Below are 13,511 nucleotides of genomic sequence, written 5' to 3'. Positions count from 1 at the left end.
CCAGTGAGATATGTTGCGTATCCCACCTTCTGGTCGGGTATAATCCTGAGCTGTCGGGTTCCTACAGCTGTGTTATCCCGTGATGTGACTATGTAAGCATATATGTTTATGATGAATCCTTTGTTTATGTCGTGTTCACCGCCACTTTCGCTCGTTGCACTACTTTGCTGGTTGAGCATCAACCATGTTCCTACTCCGAGTTAGGAATACGCTTAAGTTGTTCGAATCTCATCGGCGGGTTGCCCTCAAGCGTTATACCGTATCTCGGATTATGCCTTTACGCCTGTTTGTTTGGTCGACGGGTTGTGAATCAACCCGTCGAGTCTTTCATGGGGTAGCCAGGTAAAAGATGTGCTTTGGTAGTCGTGAGTCGACTATTGAGTTGCCTCAAGTGTCAACGCTTAACCCGGTTAACAGCTGTTTGAGTATATATCTTGTCTTATCTGTTGGTTTGGAATTGCACTCATTTCACTCTGCCACGTGGTACAGCCTGCGTGCTTCAGCGTACTGCAGCCGTTTTGAGTCATTGCTGCTTTTCGTGCGCATTTATTGCATCATCATTTCAGTTGTCTAATCATCGTTTTTTGGGATAAATTGGCAGTAATGCCCTTGCCCCTTGGCTTTCTCCATGATGTGGTTTCCGCGCATGATAACTGCGGTTTCCACCCACGATTGTGGCAGTTATGATTTGGCGAGCGGAAAGACCTAAATAGCCTTGACCATTGCTATTCACGACCCCCATGGTCACTAGTCATGGCTATAGAAGCCTCAGTTTCCCCTTACAAGTTTTCGTTTGCCTTCTGAGCATTGTGCATCAACTTCATTTCGTTTACTCCCAGCATTTCAAACTCAGTTTTTCATCTTTCTTTCAACAGTTATTTCACACATCTTCACTTTTTTTCTGTTTCTGTTTTGTCATTTTGCATTTGAACAATTTCTTGCCAGTATGCTTTTTAAATTTGAAGTTGCATATCTTCCTTCGTCGGTTATTGTTATTTCTCTAGAACTTATGAAAAGCTCCCATAGTTTGTATCTGAACTTGTGTGTTCCCTCCTGTCGTGCTGGCGGTTAATACCTCGCCTTCCTCCTTCTCCTTCCTTTGCTAATTGACATTTAGCGTTTTTCAGTTTTTTGACCAAAGGAGAGGAAAAAACTCTTTTTCTTCAGCTGTTTGTTTAAAAGGGAAGAGGGGGGACGATCCTGATTCTTTGAAAAAGATTCCTCCTAGTGCCCGTTTTTGGCTTTGGGGGATTCCCAGGACCGAAGAAGAAGAGCAGGAAGCTATGCTTTGAGGATGCCGTGGTGGTAGATCTCGGAAAAGGGCCAGAGTGTCGCATAGAGAATTAGGGCCTCACCGAGGTAGAGGTTTCTCTTCCCAGGATAAGGGTCTCATGAAAAATAGTCCTTCACGTCCGTCTTCTCAACCCGGGGCTGTGCTTTCTTGCCAGCACATGCCCACTTCGGGTTCGCGTTCAAACACACGTGCTTCCCCTCATCATTCCACTGTCTTAGGAAATGTGCCATGTTATTCTTGCGTCTATCTGAGTGCTAAGCTTGCTGAGCAAGGATGTGACTCGTCGGCCGAGTCCACCTTAGAGAGTTGCCAGGATGGGATTTTTGTTGGATCGATGTCGGCATCTGGTGAGGCAAATGATCCTATTACTATTTCTGACGTGCCGAGCTCTTCATCTTCTAGTGACTCGTCATCTAGTAGCATTTTTGATACAGGTATGCCCATTCTTTCCTTCTGATTTAAACTTTTTGTTTTTCTAGGCATTTATGGCATCCCCCCCTCAAGAGATAGTAGAGGAATCCGGTTCTGCCGAGTCGCCTTCTGGGTCTCCAACTGCCTCATTGATATCCCAGTTTCCCTGGGTGACTCATGAGGTTTTGAATACCACATCCGAGCTTTCTTTGGAGGACGTGGATGGGCTTTCTGTCGGGTTGGTTGAAAATTTTGACATCGTAACTCCCGAAGAAGACGAACATGTATGTTCAGGCGGAACTGAAGAGGGTCCTTGCTTCTTTTTCTTCTACCGAGATTTCGTTACTCAACTCAGACTCTGGTTTCCCTTAACCGAATTTCAAATGGAGATACTCAATCATCTTCACATATGCCCTACACAACTCTATCCTAACGGGTGGGGTTTCGTTAAGGCATTTGAGCGGTTTTGTGCCTACCTTGTTCTTCATCCTTCCGTTATGGTTTTATTTTTCTTCTTTCAAATTATCTCTTGCCGAACTGGTCGCGAACCGCCAGAACGAAAAGCTTGGATTACTGTCAGAGGTGTTCCTGGCCGTATACTCTTTAAGGTCTACACTGAGTCTTTTAAAGGTTTTAAAGACAAGTTCTTTAAGGTTTGCGCGCATCCCGGTAAGAAGGTATGGTTTCTCCAAAACTGTGGTACCAAGGACGTAGAGAGTAAATTTCCCTTATGCTGGTCATCCGATCATTTCCAATTTCCTCCTTCAAGCTACCGCTTTAAAGAATCACAGTTAGACTCCAATGGTGTTAATATCGTGATCGCCATTGGTATATACCTTCAGACGCATCAGCATGCTAGCGTTGCATCTCTCATTTATAAGTCTCAAGAGGAGCTTGATGCCGAATTAAGTATGTGTGATTGCTATATTGAAGTGCTTTGTACTGTACTTAACAACTGATTGCATTATTTTGTTCTGCAGTTCCCCAAATGGAAAAGCAACCAAACGCTCCTCCCAGCTGGTTAGACGCGCTGACCAAGGGAAGAAAAATGCCTCAGTCCGGATTGTCACAGAAGGATACTTCCACTCGTTCGGAGAAGAAGAGGAAGACGTCAGAGCTGAATCCGAAAAAGGATGCTGTCGACAAAACGAAGGCCAAGGTGACAGAGCAAAAGCAAGCTAGGAACAAAGGCAAGGGGATCCCTGCCGAAAATGTTACCCCCTCCTCTCCTCGTCAAGTGATGATGGCCCTTCCTCCTCCTTCGTCTTTCGGTTTGACCAAGCATGCCGTATGGCAATCCGGGTTGTCTGATGCTATTCGAGAGGCAGTTTGTCTGCCTGAGTCATTCTCCAGTGCAAACCCTTTTACAGCTGACGAAATTAAGGTGCTGGATGATCTAGAGCTCGGTGGCCTGAAGATGTCTGGGCTAACAAGATCATTGCGTTCGTTGAAGCGTAAGTATCTTCGTTCCCTTGATGAGACTGCTGCCTCTCGGGAGGAAAAAGTTAAGACTATTGCCGAGTTGCTTAAGGTGAAAGAGGATTTCTCATTGCTGAAGGAAAAATATGCCCAAAGTTCGTCTGACTTGGGCAAAGCACAGGAATCCTTGACCCAATTTGACATGATCATGACCAGCTCCAGTATATCCATGCCTGCAACAGCAAGAGTTTGAGTGATTTCAAGATCACGTATGAGAAGGCGGAGAGGGAGATGAAGGCAGTGCAGGGCAAGTTGAAGGAAACCAGGGCCCAGTTGAGGGAAGCTCAGGACGAAGCTCAACTCTACCAGGGTGAACTTGAAAAGGCCATCACTGGTTCCTTCTACAATGCATTAAGCCAACTGCAAGTTCTGAACCCAGATTTGCTTTTGAATGTGGTTGGCTTAAGCCCTCGTGCATATGTTGTTGATGGTCGAATCATTTCTCCAGTTGCCACCTCTCCTTCCCATGTTTCAGCTTCACCCTCCGAAAAAGCTGCCACAGTTGAGGATTGTGATGAGGCAACTAACCAATCCGAGAAAGAAGTTGAGTCGGCCGATCAATCCGACAAGGGGGTTGTGATGCCAGAAGTTCCTCCTGCCAGCAAGACAAACTGAAGGGCCGGGATGCCGGTTGGAGATGTATTTGTTGGGCCTTTGGGCCCCTTTTTTGATTTATCCTGAATATTGCCGGTTTGGCTCCGGTTTGAATTTTATTCTTTAAGCATTATTTTTTCGTCGCATATTGTGTTTTGACCATAGATGCATATATCTAGGTATTCGAATTTGCATAACCCGGTATGTCGTTGCTGAGTTGCATTTCGTGTTTGCATTATCTAAGCGTTCAACTTAATCTTCTTGCGTATATGTAAGAAATCCTAATCTGGATCGTAACTCAGGATAGTTTTCCTTTCAAAACTCAGTTTTTTACAAGTTATGTAAGAAATCCTACCCAAGTTGATAGTAGCTTATTACCGTAAGCTATCAACTCAAAATAGTTTACTAAACTCGTGCATTGTACGAGTTCTTTATTCATGACCTGGCCGAGGTCAAAGCATTGTACGGATTCCGCTTTATGTCATTCTCGATGACGCATGTTTATTGAGACTTAACTTTTTTGATAAGTCTGTATAGTCTGAATTTTTAATTCACTTTTATCTAAGGTAAAGACAATGCGGTCATATATCCCTTTTGGCTCATAAACCGAAATAAGGAGCATTTTGACTTGATCAGAGTCGTTATGACACATTGCTCTTGTACCTCGGATGTCGAATTGATGCATCAAAATAAGATAAGGACAAATCTTTAAAAGAAAAGAAACATTCCTCATTTTTGAAATCAAATTGTTGTCTACATGAATTTGCCAGCATATTCGGCTTTAGTCAAATCCCTAGTAGAGGAAAGAACTTAAATCAAAATGCAATTTTGAAATATCGAAGCGGAGGAGTGCAGATTTAGCTGTAGTATGTCTTCAACTTATCTGCATTCCAGGTCTGCTTAACTTCTTTGCCTTCGACTGTCTCCAAGATGTAAGCTCCTTTTCCGAATTTTTCTCTAACTCGGTAAGGTCCTTCCCAATTTGCAGCTAGCTTTCCATCTTTGGAGTTTTTATTTCCGACATCTTCTTGTCTGAGTACCAGATCATTCTTTTCAAAGATTCTTGGCCTCACTTTTTTGTTGTACAGGACTGCCATGTGTCGTTTGGCTGTCACATCCCGACAATGGGCCACAACCCGAACATCGTCAGCAAGGTCTAATTCGGCAGTGAGTAAATTATTTTTCTGCTGCTCGCCGTGCTCGCTGCTATTTATCTTTCTCCAAGAAGGTTCTTCGATTTCTACTGGGATCATAGCTTCGCAGCCATACGTTAGTCGAAAAGGGGTTCCCCTGTTGCAGTTTGGGTAGTTGTCCTGTATCCCCAGAGGACATAGTAGAGCTGCGAATCCCAGCTTTTTCCTGCATCAAACATGCATTTTTTCAGGCCTTCCACAATTACCTTATTTGCTGCTTCGGCTTGTCCATTTGACTGTGGGTGTTCCACAGATGCAAAACGATGTCTGACCTGCAAGTCTTTCATCAATTGTTGGAATCTTTTGTCAGTAAATTGTGTTCCATTATCAGTGATAACTTCACCTGGTATCCCAAATCTGGATATTATATTCCGTTCGAAGAACCTTTGCACTCTAGCCGAAGTAATTGTCGTTACTGGTTTCGCTTCTATCCACTTTGTGAAGTAATCTACTGCTACAATCAACCATTTTAATTGTCCTTCAGTTGCTTTGAAAGGTCCTAGCAGGTCCATTCCCCACTTAAAGAAGGGCCATGATGCTGAGATATTTTTCAGCTCTTCAGGTGAGGCAATAATTAGCTTGACATGCTTCTGGCAGCTGTCGCATCTTTTAACATGTTCTTTAGAGTATGCTTGCATGACCCGGTAATAATTAGCTATGACCAGTCCGTCAACATGACCCGGTAACACGCCGCGCATGTCCTCTTTGGTAAAGTACAAAATATGAGGGTCTGGCTTGATTGGGTCTTCTTTGAACTTGAGACGATCTCGAATAGAGAGTACCTCTTTCAGGTATTTTCTCCTAGCGCTTACAGTATCTCCTCCTCCCCCTAGGGCTCCACTAATTACATTACAATCAAAATCCACTTCTGGGAATTCGTCATAGTTGGGATCATTTTTCTGATTCCTCTCCTGCTTGTTCTTCTTTTCAGGAACGAGGCTTTTGCTCCGATTTCTGTTTCCCAACTTCCTTTTGTTGTTTCTGGAACCTTGGGTTTTTATCACGTATTGACGTAAACTTCCATCTTGAACAAACTTCTCCACCGCATCTCGGAGGTCCCAGCATTGATCAGTAGTATGCCCCGGTCCGTCATGGAATGCACATTACTTCGATTTGTCCAAACCTCCTCTGTCGAATATGGGCCGGGATCGTTCCACCTTCTTCATTTTCGTCATTGCCACTTCTCTCCAGATTTGAGAGCGTGAAGCATTCAACGGCGTATACCTGTCGAACCTTCCAACTCGTTCTCTGGTATCTGAGATTCTAGCCCTAGGATCTTTTTTCTTATTGTCAACTCGTTCTTTTCACTTCAAGACCGGACTTCTCCTTCGCGGGCTATTTCTCTTACCCTTTTCGGGTTGTACATTTGCAATCTCCATCTGTTCGAGTTCAAGGTATTTCTTTGAACGGGTTCTGAACTCCTCCAAAGTCTTCACTGGATCTTTATAGACTGACTTGGCCAACCTGGATGCACCGTCCAAGCCGGACACAATGAGATGTACGTGGACGTTTTCTTGCAATCCTGGTACCTGCAACGCGGCATCCTTGAATCGATTGAGATATCCTTGGAGGGTTTCTCCGGGTTATTGACGTATCTTCCCAAGTGAGAACTCGGACTTCAGATGTTTTTTTCTTGTCGCAAAGTTTAAGAGGAACTTCTCTCCGAATTCCTCAAAAGACCCAATGGAGTTGGCAGGTAAGGTAGAGAACCATGCCTGCGCAACCCCAGTCAGGGATATGACAAATATCCGAGATATGAGAGGCTCGTCTATGCCTCAGATGTACGTGTCTGTATCGAAAGCGTCAATGTGGACCTGTGGGTCCTGACTCCCATCATACTTCGGCAGTCGTGCCGACTCGAAATCCTCAGGGAAAGGTGCAGTCAAAATCTCCCCCGTAAAGGGGCTGTTGTTATACTGCCCCCTGTTGTATTTCCTTCTGTATCAGCCGGGTTCTACTCGTCCTCGGATGTTTTGAGCATTCTGATCAGGATGAGTCCTGACCTGGTCCTCCTGGCCGTTAGCTTGTGCCTGATGGTTTTGAGCATTCTGGCCATCAGTAGCCTGGTTTCCTTGGTTCGGGTTCGCTGCGTTCACGGGGTTGGGCCTTTCATGACTTTCTACATGGGGAGCCCGGTTCGGTAGAACTAGGTTCCGAGCTCCTTCTCGGCCATTGGCAGGTTGGCCTCCAACTTCTGTTGCTCCTGGTACAATCAGCTGTGTTAAGCGCTGCTCCAGGTCTCGCATTCTCCTGCTACTTTCATCCCGTATTGCCCGAAATTCCTGCTACCATTGGAGGTTATTACGAGTTTCCAATTCTGCAATTCGTTCCATGATCGCAGCGAATGCATTATTTGCCAATCGAGTATCCTGATCGGCTGATTGAGCAATACGCGCAACAAGATCCCCTGGATGCTGGGAATGATTATTTCTTATTGGAGCCATGTTCGCCATTGCCCCCTATCTCGACGCGCGGAAGTAGACACGATGTCTGAGATGTCGTCCTCGACCTAGACATGGTCATAATTCACGTTGTTTCCAATCAGGTTCTGAGGTTGATTTACCTCCTCCAGGACTGGATCCAGCGGTTGGTTCTGATTTTGGGGTAGTTGCTGGCTACTGCTCCTTGTCTGGATTGCCATCCTTTGTCAGATTGATGGGAACTTCAAACTCGCAGACGAAAGTTCCCCACAGACGGCGCCAATGTTCTGTCCTTAAGACAGAGATGTTCAGCCCAATAGGCTGGTATGTCGATCTTGGATCTAGTGCCCTCTCCAAGGTATCTATGAATGAGATACCCTTGAGTCAAGCAGATCACTGTGCACAGAGTACTATAACGGCGTTAGCCAATGAGGTGTGTGTGTGCGCACAGTGACAGCATAACAGTAAGAGAGAGCGTACGTACCTTTAGGGTTTACCTTGTATTTATAGAGGTTACCTGTGGGTAGTGTGGATGGGCCTTTGGTACCTCTGATGAGGGCCTGGGCCTGTTTGCTATGCTGTTGTATTAGGATTAGTATCCTTGATGGATATCTATCCTTTGTTAATATCAATCCGTATCTTAGATTGCCTCTAGTTGGACTTACCACTTAATGGGCCCATTATATGGGTCCATAACACAACTCTTCATCTAATATATATGTCACATATACACACACCTTAGGAAATCGATTTAAAGGCAACTATAGAAAACATATATAGATAGTTATTTAGACGCAACTATAAAAATCTTTTTTTATGGATAAATATAAAAAATATAAAACATATTTCTAAAGGCCCAACAAAGGCAGTTATGTGATAGTTATGTAAGAGGACAATTGAGCTTATAAATAGAAGGCCCAAAATTCATATATCCATAGGTAAAACTCTATAAATAGGAGGTAAAACCTATAGGTATGACCTAATCTTTCTCTCTTATAGTTATATTGTCATTGTGTACACACACCTCCCTTTGGTCAACGTCATTATCAATAGTTGTGTACAATGATCTGTCATCTCAAGATATTTACTTTATAAATACCTTAGAGAAGGAACCTGATCCAATATCAATTTATTAGTCTTGGGCTAGACATCTCTGTCATCTAGACAGAACATCAACCATTGATATTTTTAGTTAATAACTTAAATTTTTATGTTAAAATAACTATTTATACTGTCCAACTTAAACTTTTAAGTTAAACTAAATATTTAACGTGTATATTATAAACACAAGTAATTTCTAATTCGTAAAGTAATACTGAAATCCAGGACCTCCAAGCTGAAATGTATAGTATACCACTCGACAATTTCTTAGGATAAATCATGCGTATTTGCAACTAGCAAAATTCGACAATTTTCATCAAACAAAATGATTGGAGAAAACGAGATGTCAAATCATATGAAGACATTAAAATAGTGCAGCACATGCAAGGAAAGTTGCAACCTGCACTTCATTATCAGAATTAGTTGTCGCGGGAAAGTCATAGTTTCCAGCTTGGCACCTTAAAAGTTTAAATACTAAGTATACACCTCCGAACAGATTATACACTCTTTCTTAATAATGAAACGAACAACCTTATAAAAGGCAAAAGTATTTCCTGGAAAAAATACCTGCCACAGACATAAAATTATCAAGATACTACATTGGATTCCACTAATATTTTTTTAAATATTAATGGGTCCCAATTTTTTGTATATGAGAGAAATATTATTTTCTTACCGCTGCTACAGAAAAACAATACGCTTTTATAAAATACTAACATTTTGCTCTAACAAATCTCTTCACAGATTTTTTTTTTATCTCATCCATTTATTATTCTTATTCTTATTATTGTTTTTACTTTTTTTTCTCTTTCTCTGGCCACGTGCTCTGTGAGAGGATTGTGTTATATTTTTCTTCCTCTTGTCTATTTATGAAAAGGCGAAGAATCTGAATTTAGCAGGCAAATTTTCTTCTGAGGCAAAGATATAAGGCACATATTTATGCTAAATTCACTTTTTCAAATATAATTTGGAGAAAGCTTTAGATAATAATTACCTATTATAGATATTTAATTCACCATATGATATGTGTTAACTTATTTGTTAATATATTCATTCTTCTAATAATTATTGTTATTCTTCAAAAAAAGATCAATATATTCACACAACTTATACATTATAATATTGAATATAGTGCCTATGAAAGATAATGCTATCTAGGAAATTCTCATTCAATTCAAACAACTAATGAATCTTAGTGTGGCTAGAATTAATTCTATAAACCTATTAATGCGTTAGTTTGTATTTTATTCTAGATTAGCTATAGAATAAATTTCAGTAACCCAAATTAATCAATTTTAATATATTGTACATGTTTGAGTAGTTTTTCAAAATCAATTCCCACAAAGTGGAAATTTACCTTTTGCTATGAATATTAAAAAAAAAATTAATTTGAGAGATATTATACTTATAATATTTTTTATCTTACAACCACTTTATTATGGTTGGATCAAAATCAAATTAATAGCTCTCAATTAATATTATTTTATAATCGTTAATTTGATTTTGATCTAACCATAATTAAATTAGTTGTAAGATAAAAGTCTCAAATATTTTATATTTTCATTTTGAAAGTAATTAAATAAAAAATAACTAGAATTTTTATTTCTAAATATAAATAAGTTTTTTTTTAAAAAAAAATCAATTTCTTTGAAATTTAAGCAAATGGGCCATCTCTTTCTAACTTCAACTACCTTGAAAATGAGACCTCCAATTTTACTCATATTCCCCATGAGGCAGGGCAAAGTGCTAGTAATGAGTTGTGGCCTTGAACTTGAAGTGAGTTTTAACAGTATTATAGATTCACCCAAAAAAAACTCCTTAGTTGAAACTTGAAAGTACTCTTAACCTGGAACACTTTCTGCTTCTGGTACAGCCTAAATTACTTTCTCTAAGGGAAATTCTACAATATTCTAAAGGCTTGATACCTGCATATTTAACAGTATTATAGATTTAGATAATTGTTATAGAATACAATAGTTAAAAATGTAAGATAACAAAAACATTGGGCAAATAAGAACCGAGCTTGTTTCTTAGTTGTTGAAATGTCACGCTTTTCATTCTAATACAGATACTTCTTTAGGTGTAAAGTAGATATTGGGCCCCTACCATGTTGTTTGAATTGGCCCATTCTAGTGGGCTACATAATTACATAGATTAAAACAAAAAATGAACAAGTTAAATGGATAAGGACACAAGTCCTACCACTCGGACCCAAATTAGAATTTAGACATATGAACGAAGGTTACAGCGGTTGTTGCATTGTCGTATGCGTTGTCTGAGCACCCGTTGTATTGTATCTTTTTTTTGTGGAAAGTTTTATCTTGAATAAACTTTAGGTGGCGTAAGTTTGGTACTCACATTTTTATTACAATATGAATTCCAACACTTTGGGGTAGCTATCAGTCAAATCAATATAGCTTCTTTCCATGAACAAAAACTATTTGGAGGTCCACTGACTCGTTCTCATATCTTAACCACCATTTATGAATTTTTTTTGTAATTAACCCCATTATGAAGTTTGGAATCTGTAATTGGTTCCTAAGAGTACATTAATTGTTTTATTATTATAAAAAATCTGACATATATAGGGAGAAGATCATCTTATGAACATATATATAGCTATTATTTCCAAGTTCCCGCTAGGAATTATATTTGCTCTCTTGTACTCTTAATTTAATGATGGTTGTTGATTATTATCCTTACAGAGATCAATTTGGGCAAAATATCACTGTAAATTCATTGAGTGAATATCGATTATGAGTTTAAGAGAATGAAATAACAGAGCGTGCAGGTAGTACTTAAGAAGTTTTGCTTGCTTGGGAAGTTCTAAATAGCACTAATGATATAATTGTGCTATATAACAGCAGGAACTAAATTATGACATGATGTGCTATACATAACAAACCCATTTTTCAATGAAGTAGGAACCCAAGAAATAGCTGTTGAAATCGAAAGGAAAATAAAATAAATCAATGGTGTCTCATTGGCTTCACAAACCCTTAACTAGTGGTTGGATTAGAGAAGGAAGATTACTCTTTTTTCTTTTTTTTTTCGGTGTGGGGAGATTACTCTTTTTTAGCTGTTAACAATTTTGACCAAATGCAAATCATATATAGTAAAATTTTCAACCCCATACGACTATCACACATATGATTCCTTAGGAAATTATGAAAATGGGCCTGTCTCCGTGTTTTCACCCTCGCGCCAAGTAAATATTTGTTTTCTGATTAGTCGAAGGGAAGTTGAACCTGATCCAAGATAATCTCTCGGGAGATTGTATTTGAGTTGGGGTAATTTGGATGCCGTTGAATGTGTTTCGTCTAGGACAAGAGTGGGGGTGGATATGTCACTCCAACTCTCAAGTCAATATTTGAGTAATGAGTTTAACTACATAGAAAAAAGATGATCATATCCCGACTTTGAGCCTCCCTTTTATAGCAGTGACATGACTCGCTTGTTGTCTTATTATGCTGCCTTAGAATGACAACATGTCTCTAATTGGTAAATTAAGGTGACTTTATCAGCCTATCTCGTTTACTAAATGCTCTAGGTGAGATACGAAGTCTAGGCTTATTTGGAATCTCATGCTTCTCTTTTAGTCATTGGCTATTATAGAGGCTTATCAGTCTTATGCAGTTGCAAACTTAGTTGTGCCCTGGGGGGTTGTGGTATCTTCGGGTTTCCATACTGATTAAGTCATGGTGTTTGGACTTTTGTATTGTTATTAGGTTGAACCCTTCGTGTCGCTCAACATGGGTTCAGATCATTTTCTATATTGTTTTTTAGTATTCTTACTCAAAAGAATATGAAACTTATCATGTTCATACGAGCAGCTAAATCTTATTATAGCTGATTGATCCATTTCGGTAAGTTCCACTCTTGATTTTAACCATTGATCTTATTTATTATGTCTTAAGTTGGAATGACATACATATACAACGAAGGAAGCACTATTACACTCAATGGCGGACCTGCTTGGGTGCCTCTGTCCGCAAGTGCATATATAAACCCCTTAAATTTGTTTTTTTTTTTTAAGCATAGTAGTAAAGCATTATGTTAATTAGATTAAGCTTTGCTTGGATATATAATAAGGGGTGGAATGGAAATGAATGGAATACGATAGGATGGAATGAATTGCTATATATTTTACTGGATATTTTATGATGCCATACAATAAATCAGCTTGATGAAAAAAAAAGGTGTTGGGAATAATTTTTGTGTTAAGTTGAAGTTTTTTTTCTTATTTATATTTTATATATTTTTAATACATTTAAAATTTTCTTTAAAAAAAATTTCGGAGAGACATAAATAATATTTTCTGAGTTCTCTACTGATTACACCTGCTTCACTCACTTTAATGAAAAAAAATTAAGAGGTCCTAGCACGTGACACATCATTCCATCCCTCCTAATAATTGATTAATAATTAAATGTAACCAAATAATGAATTAATGATAAAATGTGGAATAAAGGTTGTTGCTTCGCTTGAATTAAATGGTGAATTCCAGACCCAATTATTCCCACTTCTCTCGAAAATCCACGCAATAATTCCTTCCCTTCCAATCTACTTCTGATCATAGTCCTCTTCTACATATCAATTTGGTATTAACTCGATGCCACAGCCTAAAACTTCTGAGCCCTACATGTGTCTAAATTTATCTAGTTGGATGACTTACTATTGATGGATAACCAATATGGTAACAAAATAAAATTACTAACGGAAAATGAAGCCCATCAACCTTATTAGTATATATTTCATAAATTGTGTTTTCCTTTAGTATATGCTTTTGTATTTTTTTACTCTTTTGTATTTTTGCAGAGTTAGTTTTGCGAGGTCATAGTTAGTTGTGCTTTTCTTTTCTTCTGCAATATATGTATACAAAACACACCAGACATCATATTAGAAAAATTAGATTTACTATCTCTTGGTTTTACTCAATCCAATGCTGATAATTCATTGATTATTCACATGATTAATTGTATTTTCACTGTTATCTTGGTCTATGTTGACGATATTTTG

This window comes from Gastrolobium bilobum, unplaced genomic scaffold (assembly GCF_033153095.1).
Source record: "Gastrolobium bilobum isolate Gb01-03AN ecotype WA unplaced genomic scaffold, APGP_CSIRO_Gbil_v1 utg13926, whole genome shotgun sequence".
NCBI lineage: Eukaryota > Viridiplantae > Streptophyta > Magnoliopsida > Fabales > Fabaceae > Gastrolobium > Gastrolobium bilobum.
This window is presented reverse-complemented; position numbering follows the sequence as displayed.